This window comes from Mizuhopecten yessoensis, unplaced genomic scaffold (genome assembly GCF_002113885.1).
Source record: "Mizuhopecten yessoensis strain PY_sf001 unplaced genomic scaffold, ASM211388v2 scaffold8677, whole genome shotgun sequence".
Taxonomy (NCBI): domain Eukaryota; kingdom Metazoa; phylum Mollusca; class Bivalvia; order Pectinida; family Pectinidae; genus Mizuhopecten; species Mizuhopecten yessoensis.
In genome coordinates, this window is record NW_018407666.1 from 17323 (window position 1) to 30047 (window position 12725).

A 12725-nucleotide genomic window follows, 5' to 3' on the forward strand; every position below is an offset into this window, starting at 1 on the left:
CCCCCCCTTGGGATAGAGAGGTGGGGTCCAGTAGGGAAATTAGAGGTTAAAATCTTTAAAATCTTTCCTTTTCTGCACTATTGGAGGGATTTCCCATGGTTGCTTTATTATCCAGGTGAGCGATACAGGCCCTGTGGGCCTCTGTTATATGAATCTTATCATTATATACACATTTTTGAATTAACCATGGGTAATAAAAACGTTCATAGTCATCAATGTAGCTTGATTTGGATAAAATAGAATAATCTGTAAATGCTTAATATGTGATATTTTCCTCCTTCAAACTTCCAAATTAGAGCATGTCTCCTAACTTTAAAGGCATGATATACATATGTAGGTCATAGGAGCTTGTTTTGATCAACAGGTAATAAGTAAAATTTTAATGATAATATATCATAAGACAACAACCTATGTTGTATGTTGTCATACGATACAATATCATACATGTTTACCTATTGATCAAAACAAACTCCTGTGTTTAGGTCGAGAGCTAATTTGGAACAGGTAATAAACATCATATTGTAACATTTGTATCATATACATGTGTGGTGAAGAGAACAACAAACACAGAATGTTCGTGTTATACAGTAAGTGACATACAGGTGCACAATCCAAACACCCCTACTTTCTTTTGTGTTTTCCAGACTAGGACAAATCCATTGTCAGTGGAAGTCCAGTTTATCTTAGTCCTGAGTGGCCAGTTTTAAGGAACGGTTGCATGCATCACAGCATTTGCTTTATATTCTGTTTACACAAAGACAAATTCTACCATGAAAAAGTCAAATACATATGTCTCATCAGTTATCATTATTTTCGAAACTCGTGGGCTATGCTACAAATTGTTAAAATATGTAGTCTTTAAAATATGGTCTTGATCCTGAACCAAAAACAAGTGTCTGCAAAACGTATATAAATACGAACACCAGGATGTTAAAACATCGGCTTGTTTATTGGTAAAACAAATCCTTTCTTAGCAGCTTCACCTGACTTGTTGCCCTCATGTATCAACCATTGTATCACACTGAATACACATGTACCTGGTAACTGTCCTAAATATAGGGCTAAACATATTCTTCTATAAACAAGAGTTCAATCATTACAATGTCGACTAAGGTAAATAGTCCCACCTACTTTCTACAGTTTACCGGCCTCCAAAAATTGCTGTTCCTATAAGGCAGGTTAAGCAGTTTGAATTTATTTCCAATGAATAATTCAGAAAGTGTTAGAAAACTAATATCTAGATTGATTTCACAGTACAATAAGGTTTTTAATCAAGAGAGCCCACAATTGAGTCCAAACAGTAACACAAGTGTTTTTATGATAACTGAAATTATAATAAATATATATATATCTTTCTTTGATTCTGCTTCCTTGCTTTTGAAAAGAACTTTAATGCAGAAAACTTACATCAGAACTCTTAGTTGTTGTAAATATTTGTGTTTCCAATGCAACATGAATTCAATCACAACCCCCCCCCCCCCCCAAAAAAAAAATCATCATAGGAAACACCATTTTTTTCAACATATGTTGAAATTCTTTATTAGTCTTAAATAGCACATTAAGTGCCAAATGCAATATAACACTGGCATGTGCTAATTAATAGGTAATGCAACAGATGTGTTAAAATAGGACTCTTTCCATACAGAAAATTGATCCCAACAGTTGCATGCAGCTTATATATGATGTTACGTTTTTTAATACTTAACATGTATATCAGAGTGACTGATAAATCAATGACAGTGTGTTTGGACCCTTCCAACCTCAGTCCTTTGATAATGAATGTCTGAAATTATTCCTGCTTGCGATTACATAAATACTATACAAACCTGTATATATATATTATATACACACCTGTACATTACAAGATTTGTTTTAAATATCTAAACATATTCTATTGCTTTTTTATTTTAACAATGGGATTAAATTAAACAACTTATACGAAGCCTTTTCCCGCAATATGTAAATTGTCCTTGTAGTGGTTTAAGATTTTAAAAGTATGTTATGTAAAGATGGAAGATACTGTGAAGAATATGTTACATATATTCATAGCATATATTATAGTGACGTCAAGCAAATATAATGCTACAAAATCTGTATTGTATTTTTATTTGCATTATGTTATCTTGAACATTTGTTTATCATGGTTACATTTTGTTTATCAATGTTTACATGATGTTATTTACAGGGACTCAACAAAGTTTAAGATTGTGAAGAAATGAAAACATTTGTCAACTTCAGTCATTTTTAGGCTAAACGTAACGCAGTTACGTTGTAGCCTATTGTCAACGCCTCTGAAGCCTGTGAACAATTACAATTCTAGCATTCTGATTGGTCTAAATCTTTCAACAAGTGACTAACACCGCCTAGTGTTGAAATGTGTAAACGGTCTGCCGCCATTACTCGAAATGGTTTTCCGCATACATACAATTGCTGCGAGACAAACAATAAATAAACAAGAAGCTTATCCTATCAAAAAAGTCACGCATGTCTGACACTTTTCTGATTGACACACATGTCAAACATAAACTGACATTGTTCTAGTTTACATTTATTTTCTGATACGTTGACAATATGGCGGGGCGAACTGGATTATGGGATGACTGACTTTGCACTGTCGTGTCGCAAGTCGGTCAAACCAGAAACGTATTATCAAACCAACATTGTCATTGTGGATTTGAAACTTTTAATTAGTATTTGGATATCATTTTCATTTGTCAATATCGATGTATAAGCCCCTGTGCATCGACTATCAACTGCTCGCATTTTACGCCTAAGAAAAATCTTTTCAGACCGTAAGTAAGCACAACCATATGTGATGTCTGTAACTGAATACTGTGAGAATACATTTTTCAATAGCAAATATTTTTCAAAACAATGGAGAAGTGAGGATTAAGACGTTTCACGTGCACTATGCACGCATGGCCACCAGGACACTATTTACATTGATCACACAGAAAATAATTATTTTCCTCAACTTTACGTAGCAAGGAATATATGTCCTATACTTATATAGAATTTTGATTCAGCAGATATTTATTTCAATGTGTTGAATGCTAACATGTTAGTGTACCTTGTATATTCAGTAATTGGCACGTCGGCTATGCATGCATATCGGACCCACGCGCGTAACAGTCGCCATGACACTTTTCGAAGAAAAAACAACCCATTCTGTTCATTTGCACTTAGTTCTCCATTAAATAACAAATTGAAAAGAATTCAATAGTTAATGCAGCTGATTTAGAACACTTAATACCACAACATGGATAGTATTTTATGCACCCTTTAAAGTGTACCCGGAATGATTTGCAATATTAAGTTTGAAAATACACCACCTCATGAAACAGAAACATAGCGACTTTCGTTTCAGAGAAATCACGATATTTCTTGAAAACTCACCTGTGGCCCCACAGCGATGACCCCGTTTCGGTGTCCCAGACTTGTGACGTCACAAGCTCAACGCGGTCAACTCAACCCTATTAGGTTTTAACAAAGAAGAGCGATATGTACCGTGATATATGCGGTCTGTCAGGTGATTAACAAAGTTTTCATCTTTTTATTGTGATTACACACCCATAGACATTTATTTTAACGCTGAGGTGTTGTGGAAGGAGCTCGTATCGAGGAGGAATAAAACACGTGTTGTGTATGGATGTCGGAACACGCATGCAAATAGTGTCTCATTTCCACGCATTTCTCTTGAACTTGTTAGTGTTTAGAAACAATGCGTACAGTTTGTTGAAAGTGGGAAAGACCTACGAAATGTTCCGTTTGTGTTCTAAACATTGTGATGGCTGTTTTCTTCAACGACATACATAGATCTACTGGAACATATATAATTTGAATATATTTTTGATGTAATACAAATGAACTACGCCTTTCATTTTATCAAGGACCTTTATGTAATATAAGCTGAGAGCCATGAAATACCACGGACTTGTATATATTTAATATATGTTCGTGGAAGTACGAATAATATTTTTTTATTCAGCAGACGCCTTCGAAATCTCGTACTCGGGGAAGGGGGATGCTCATACTTGTGAGCAGAAACATTTACAAAGGGAAATTGATTCAAATCTATACACGTTTGTGTTATCTAGTGTCTTGATTTCGGTTTTTTTTTAAATCGTTTACGACACAGCTAAATATAACACTAATTAACAGATTAAACATGGCTGACGTGCAACTAACAGTGATAAATAACGGCACTCAAAAGCAATTTTATAACTTACAATAGCAGGATAATTGTTTATCAGTAACACTATGATATTGTTTTTATTGATATACGGTTAATTTAACAGATAAACCCAAACCCGTATAAGGCGAACCGTGACTGACACGCGTATTTGAAACGCTTCTGTTGTAAATCTAATGTAAAGTATGCATTGCATTCTATATAAATTTAAGCTTCAATTGTAAAACTTTTATTACTTTCATTTTGATCATCTTCGCCATAATCGAATTCCTCAAAATCCGTTTTCAATTCGCAATCTGGCCCCGTACAGCTATCACTCTCTACTGGCTGCCGCTGGTTGAACTTGTGACGTCACAGCCAGACTTGAAAAGCTTTCATTCAGCGTAACTGACCAGTACGCTCATATAATTGATTTGGTAGTTAAAATACCATGTAATTACATAGATGCAACTTCTTATAGCAGATTTTTCATAAGGGTCAATGTTTTCAGGAAGATTATAAAAGATCACTCAACTAAAAAAATCATTTATTTTACAACTTGTGGTTTAAGAACATGTAAAATCCTGTTTTGTGTAGTTTTGTATTTATATTTCCAAACATTACAATGATTTTACAGATATTCTTTTATATATTTCATTTACCAATATAAATCGTAAGTCTTCACAATGGCATGCTATTCAGTTACCAAAAGCTACATTCACAGTACCAAGTGGTTTTGGAAAACNGCATTGCATTCTATATAAATTTAAGCTTCAATTGTAAAACTTTTATTACTTTCATTTTGATCATCTTCGCCATAATCGAATTCCTCAAAATCCGTTTTCAATTCGCAATCTGGCCCCGTACAGCTATCACTCTCTACTGGCTGCCGCTGGTTGAACTTGTGACGTCACAGCCAGACTTGAAAAGCTTTCATTCAGCGTAACTGACCAGTACGCTCATATAATTGATTTGGTAGTTAAAATACCATGTAATTACATAGATGCAACTTCTTATAGCAGATTTTTCATAAGGGTCAATGTTTTCAGGAAGATTATAAAAGATCACTCAACTAAAAAAATCATTTATTTTACAACTTGTGGTTTAAGAACATGTAAAATCCTGTTTTGTGTAGTTTTGTATTTATATTTCCAAACATTACAATGATTTTACAGATATTCTTTTATATATTTCATTTACCAATATAAATCGTAAGTCTTCACAATGGCATGCTATTCAGTTACCAAAAGCTACATTCACAGTACCAAGTGGTTTTGGAAAACTTTTTCATAGACAGAGGCAGCACATTTGATGTTCATAATATAATCATAAGCGTAAAAATAAAACATCTCAATCACCTATATTGTTTAATTTTCTTTTGTTAACTTGTTCTTTATATTAGAAGTCTTAACCGAGCTAAGATTAACTAAGGGTGCGATCAAGTTTGTAAAATGTTGTTCTATTGTTTGTAAATTTCATTTCAAATCCCCCACTTCAATATTTTATGATAATGACTTGTATGATCAGACTTAGCTTGATGGTGCCCTAAAGCTTAAAGATGATGTAAATTGACAACGTAAAATGTTTAGCCTTTCAGTACTTTGATTTAAGTTTATATTCATGCACAGGGATTCGTTACAAATGTTTAAAATACACACACATATATACATGCTATACTGATATGGATCACAGCACATATGTGTGCTCTCATATTTCGATTCACGCACGCAAAAAAATAATCTAAAATACACATCTGCTAACACACGTGCTGTAGCATAACATATACATATGTGTTATAGCGTTAGTACCGTTTCTAGAATCTTTATTAAGATTATCCGTGTTTTCATTCACGTTTCAAAGAGAGTAACTGTCGGCTGTCAAAAGGAACCGTCGATAAAGCCTCCCTTTTTGTGTTGACTATCTACATTAAAATTTCGCCTGTTGGAATTTTGTTTAACCGAATTTTCCAGGTTTTAACCGATTTTTTTTTCGGGCCCGCTTGCGCAGTGCAAAAATTCAAGATGGCGACGGCGAAGTGTTAATACGTCTATAGGATACAATAGGATAAATAATGGATGCAGGCAGACACTCTGCCTCTGTATCCATATCTTAATATAATGAAACTTATTTAGAAAAAATATTATTCATTCATTGTCATTTCCAAGGATTTGTTTATGATCGCCCACGGACTAATTCCGTGAGCCGGCCAAATGATTGTATTAGATTTTTCCAATGAGAAACAATATTAATTTCAAAGTCCTTAATCGCTTACGATGTAAAAACATGTTTGGGGTGACTGTTCAAGATTTTGTTAAACCTAAAGTTAAATGAATATTTCCGAATATCATGCTTGCAATGCTTTTTCCTGATTTTCTGTGCATGTCCTCTTGTTCTAGATGACGTATCTAACTCGAAGATTCCTTTTGTTACCTTCTGGTCATGTTGGTTGTTTATTATTTTAAAAATTATGATATCGCCTCTCAATCTCCTGAATGCCAGGGTTGGAATACCTATCATGTCAGGCGTGCTCGGTATTGTAACTCTTCCAAACCTGGTATGTAATAGTTTCGTGGCTCTTCTGTGTACCTTTTCTATGCATTCAATATCTTTAATTTTATGTGAACTTCATACACTGGATGCATATTCTAGTTGATGTTTTACTAATGACATGAAAAGTGTTTTGAAAGAAATCCGACCCAAATAATCTAATGATCTCCTTATGAGTCCCAATATGCTGTTTGCTTCCTGTATGTGAGCTGACTAACAACACACCTATGTCCTTGTGGGGAAATTTAAACGGTAGATCATGATGATTAAAGATTAGTCAAACTTCAAATTTTATTTCGCACTTCATTTGTTATGATATTTTAATGTATTCTTATGTACACAGGGTGTCATACTGCATTTAGAAATGTGTAAAGCTGTATGATTACATCTTCTTAGCCCCAATGTGCTCAAGGAAGCAGCAGCAACATTTTTTCATATGGTAGTGTGATCTAGTCCAACACCATACGTCTCTCTGTCAAAATGTCCAAGTCCGGTGTCAGGAAACTCGGCTACAAGCACTGGGTGAATGATTGACAAGGGGATAGCTGAACCTGGGTTGTAAAGTGTTGTCTCCGGGGGAGAAGACTAAGAAAAAGGGGGGAGGTTTTAAGCCATGACAAATATGTATCACAAGACACGTTATTTATTCTTCATTAAATATGTTACGAATTATAAATAGTATTGTAAGGCACCGAATCGAATTAATTTTTAAATTCCATAATATTGACTACATGTTTTACGATAGCCGTAGGGCTGTATGTAACTGCATGGTCACAGGTGTACAGTGGTACTGTTGGCTGTTGAAAGTGGTGTCAAGGGGGAAATAACGCCAGAAAAATCCGTCAGCCGAAAGTATTCTTCGCAATTACCCGCCCACCAGTTAAGGCAGCAATCAGAAGAAGATCGATAATTTTCATTTTTGTGTGGCAGAAGATTATTTTGTGCCCTTATGTATTTACCCATCTGTCAATAATGTGCAAACGTTGACTATTTCGGCTCATGCAGTTTATATCATCCTCGATACTCCGGGGTTACGCTCACTTAACGCTCTCTGCACCCCTGGAATATGTCATAACAAAATCGAAAACTTAATTAAGCATTAAGTTAATATTAAACACATGTGCACCACCTTGTGGATAATACATACACATGCACATACAAGAAATATTATATTTCTCTACGAAATCATGATGGCAGCCATAAAACGTGTTCAAATACAGGGTTTCAATATATGCATGTTGTTGAAGGTTATGGGCAAGTTCTATTGTCGCGTTCTATTTCTCATACAGAAATATTTTGATTTCTATCCTTTATTTCTGAAGGTTAATGTGTTTTTATTATGTTCATTAGTACGTCATACTGGTTGGTTGTCACTTTTCCGGTTCTCGCTATTGTGACGTGACATTACTTAGATTTTACCTAGATTTACAAGGCGGATGACATCGATAAAGATGAAGACGCTTACCCTTCCGAAACACCTGGCCCCGTATTCTTGAAACTGTTCTCATGCTCCAACATTAATTATTTGCTAACGCCTTATTTCTTGTTTCGTTTTAAAAATAATAATACAATCTTATTTTGTCCATGATATGGAAACAAATTAAGGAGCTATAAAGCCAAACACTGTTACCAACGTTTACATGTGACTTTTTGATCGTTTGACATGTTTTAAGGTACAGTTTCCTATACGTTATAGGAAAGTTGGTTTGAGAACAGAATTTATGCTTGAGCATGACAACGGTTTATGAATACGGGTTCTGGTCCTATTAACATTGTTCATTGATGTCTTAAACTTTTTTTCTTTGTTAAATGTTCACCAAGATTTTATCGATTTAAAGTTCGACTTCACTACAATTTCTCTCGAATTTAGTTTTTAATGAAGCGTGAGAAAGATAGCACTATCGTCGAAAACTGTTGTAATTGATTTAATCTTATTGTTGTGTATCCCGAAATATGATTCCTATCAACTAAAATAAAAAACCGAACCAAGTACAAAACCTGTTTCTGAACACCAGCTCTGATACAAACGAAGGGGGACCTCATTGGCTAATTTTCATCCCGGTGTCTTATTTTAAAATTCCATAAAATGTTCAATAAAATATGTCGGATGAGGTTATGTTATCAGAAGTATTTGACAACAATATGAACGAAAACAAAGGCAGCAGGTACATGTTTTTATCATTAGTTACTCAGATTTAAACAAAAACAAGAAAAAAAACCCTTATAGACCAACAAGTTTTCTCCACTTCTTCCATTCTTTTTCAAAACTTTCTTAAGCACTATATCCTGTGCTAATTGCTATATATTTTTGCACATTAAAGTGGTCTTTTATTGTGTTAATCAATGCATTTATATATTTTTTTCTATTTCTCTTCTTATGTGTATATTTTCCCCCCTCTCGGAATATATTTGGATAATACATGTTTCCATTATAACACCCCCCCCCCCCCCCCTCCGCTAATGAAAGTAGAGTTCAGTTTAACCGGGATTATTCATCATCAACTTGTATCATGTTGGTGCAAAGATAGGACCAATAAACAAGTATATCATTTTTCTCTTAAGATAATTCATAACTATTGGATCAATAAATCAATATCCATTATAAATTTTTCATTGAAAATAATTTAGCTGCATTTTGTTAGATACTGTCTGATGCCCTTATGATATTGTAACGATTAGGTCAAAGTTCTATGAACTGTATCTATTCCTAATGAATATCATGAATTTGGTGACGTCACAATAGGCCTTATTTTCACCTACCCTAATCTAGCTACACGTCCTCCATTGCCCAGCTGTGATTTGACGGCAGCAGACGTCCAACAGCGACTAGTAACTAACCAACAGCTACTAGTAACTAACCTACAACTACTAGTAACTTACCACCAGCTACTAGTAACTAACCAACAGCTACTAGTAACTAACCAACAGCAACTAGTAACAAACCTACAGCTACTAGTAACTAACCAACAGCTACTAGTAACTAACTAACAGCGACTAGTAACTAACCTACAACTACTAGTAACTAACCAACAGCTACTATTAACTAACCAACAGCGACTAGTAACTAACCTACAGCTACTATTAACTAACCAACAACTACTAGTAACTAACCAACAGCGACTAGTAACTAACCTACAGCTACTATTAACTAACCAACAGCGACTAGTAACTAACCTACAACTACTAGTAACTAACCAACAGCTACTAGTAACTAACCAACAGCGACTAGTAACTAACCTACAACTACTAGTAACTAACCAACAACGACTAGTAACTAACCTACAGCTACTATTAACTAACCAACAGCGACTAGTAACAAACCTACAGCTACTACTAACTAACCAACAGCTACTAGTAACTAACCAACAGCAACTAGTAACTAACCTACAACTACTATTAACTAACCAACAGCTACTATTAACTAACCAACAGCGACTAGTAACTAACCTACAACTACTAGTAACTAACTAACAGCTACTATTAACTTACCAACAGCTACTAGTAACTAACCAACAGATACTAGTAACTAACCAACAACTACTAGTAACTACACTGTAACCTTTCAACACGTTTGTTCTACACCGTCAACAGGTAATCAAGATTCATGACATGACATCAGTTTGATTGTTTATTGTAGCTGTTTATATACTTATAGTGATTGTGTTTGATGTAGTTTGATACCTTTACGCTGTATTTCTACATTCGTTGCGGAACACTATGCATTGCTCTGTGACATCATCTTTGACAACTTCATGTGTTGATGGATATCAATACAACGCGTAACGGACTTAGTTAAATCTGGTATGAGAGAAAACTTATATAGACCATATCCGATGACTAATCCCTTTGTTTTGTAACAATTAAATATCTTGAATTGAAAACTTGTTACAGGTTTCAAGGAAAATTAGGCAAGTTCATTGTATTTTTCGTTTCCGCAGAAGGTCAATGCCATTGTTACTCTAAAACTACTAAACAAATTTTAGAGAGATAAGATGGGTGGATTTGAGGTGAGGTGTGAGGAGTTTAGGTGAGGAAGAAAGAGTTGAGATGAGGGAGGAGGAGTTAAGGTGAGGAAGGAAGAGTTGAGATGAGATGGGAAGAGTTGAAATGAGGTGTGAAGAGTTGAAATAAGGTGTGAGGAGTTAAGGTGAGGAAGGAAAAGTTGAGATGAGGTGCGAGGAGTTTAAGTGAAGAAGGAAGAGTTGAGATGAGGTGGGAGGAGTTGAGATGAGGTGGGAGGAGTTTAGGTGAAAGGGGAGGAGTTGAGGTTGGATGGGAGAAGTTGAGTTGTGGTTAAAGGAGTTGAGGCGAGGTGTGGCGGATGAGTTGAGGTGAAGTGGAAGGAGTTTCGGTGGTAGGATGAGTTGAGCTGTGGTAAAAAGAGGTTGAGGAGAGGAGTTGAGGTGGGGCGGAGGAGTTGAGGTATGCTGAAAGGAGTTGAGGTTGGGTCCGAGAAATTGATTTGTGGTGAGAAATAGAAGATTTTTCTACACACTAGGTTAAAACTATCTCATAATCAAATCATGCACATATATTATAATCAATTGTTGCTTAAGTATATTTATCACATAATGTACTGTAATATCCAGTGGATATACCCATGTCATATTGTTTTGCGTATTAACCCATATAATATGACCTATCAGCCCTGTGATTGGTTGTAAGTTTCAATTGTTTCAATTGTGACGTCACGCTAGGACAAGTACATGACGTCACAGACTTACGCACTAGTGTCAAAATGACGTCTTTTTACTAGTCAAGGTTGCACGAAAATTGTCGTTTTACACAATCAAATGCCACAAATCTTTATCATATGATAAAAAGGATCTTACACTCGTTTTCATTACATATGAAATTTATGTAATTCGTCACGAATTTTTCATTATAGCTCGCCAGAGGCTCGCTTAATTGAAAAATTATTAGATTCGTTTCATCAATCTCATATGAAATGGAAACTCATGTAAGTATATTCTTATTCAAGTCTTTTTTGTTTTAGCGAACTTTTTAAATCATGTCTAAGGGGACAAAAAGGAAAGCGCAGACGAGCGCAGAAGGTACTGCGCCAGGTAATGTTGACATTTTTTTTCATATCTATTTTTTCCTTTAAAGTTTGGTAATTTTGACATGACTTGTTATAAAATTATGCAGAGTGCATTAACTTCATGGGGGTCAAACTTTCACCGGATGGAATAACTGAGGAATAAGTTATCGTAAAACAAACTAAAGTATTCGATAACTAGCGGTGTTCATATTACTCTTTTTTGTTCGGGGATTGAAGGTAGGGCAAAGAAGAATATAATATTTACATAGTAGATGAATCAGGGATACCTGAATTAACAAATTAAATAAATGAGGCCGAGGCAGAGGAAAATAGGTGTAGTTTGTTTGTCATGTATTAAGTTAAAGATTTCAAAGAATTATCATTAGAACAGCGAAGCGAGTGTTGGACACCCATTGCCTGTTCACCAACCCCTTAAAAACATCTGATTCAAGAATGAAAGATTAGATTTTGTAAAAAGCTTACAATAGTTAAAAGAGCCAATAATATATAAGTAAATGTGGCATGCCTTGAGCAAGAAAAGTTAAGCCGAATATTAACAGGGAAAATATGGGTATACAGTAAAGTTTTGAGAGACAACTAAATAATTTGACTGAATTTAACCTAAAGCTGAAAATTAAAAAAACAAAAACTTTATATCCTACTCTAGGGTAACACTGAATGTCACGGTCAATGTTACATCGAGGAGGTTATAATTTTATGGGGTTGAAGGTCACAACCTTGACTAGTATAAAAGTTTTGAAAACGAATTTCTCACTCAAAATTTAATGGTGTAGGATGTAAAAGGATAATACTTGGAATGCTAATATATGTCAAACACTTTCTTCTTTCCTGAATATAGTGGATCGCACTCATCAGCCCCCACAGTCGATTTTGGCGGGCAGCAGTCAGAGTGTAAGTATGTATACGCCCTTTCGTATGAGATATGTATCCTACCTACGAATGTAG

General features: G+C 35.0%; 1 long non-coding RNA gene across 1 annotated transcript in view; it reads left to right on the top strand.

Moving 5' to 3' along the window:
- LOC110456330 overlaps positions 1 to 12649 on the top strand; it is a 19597-nt gene extending 6948 nt beyond the window's left edge. The window contains exons 2-3 of the long non-coding RNA XR_002463576.1: positions 11715 to 11784; positions 12619 to 12649. This is a non-coding gene — a long non-coding RNA (uncharacterized LOC110456330). The remainder of the gene's footprint in view (positions 1 to 11714; positions 11785 to 12618) is intronic.
- Positions 12650 to 12725: the final 76 nt, after the last annotated feature.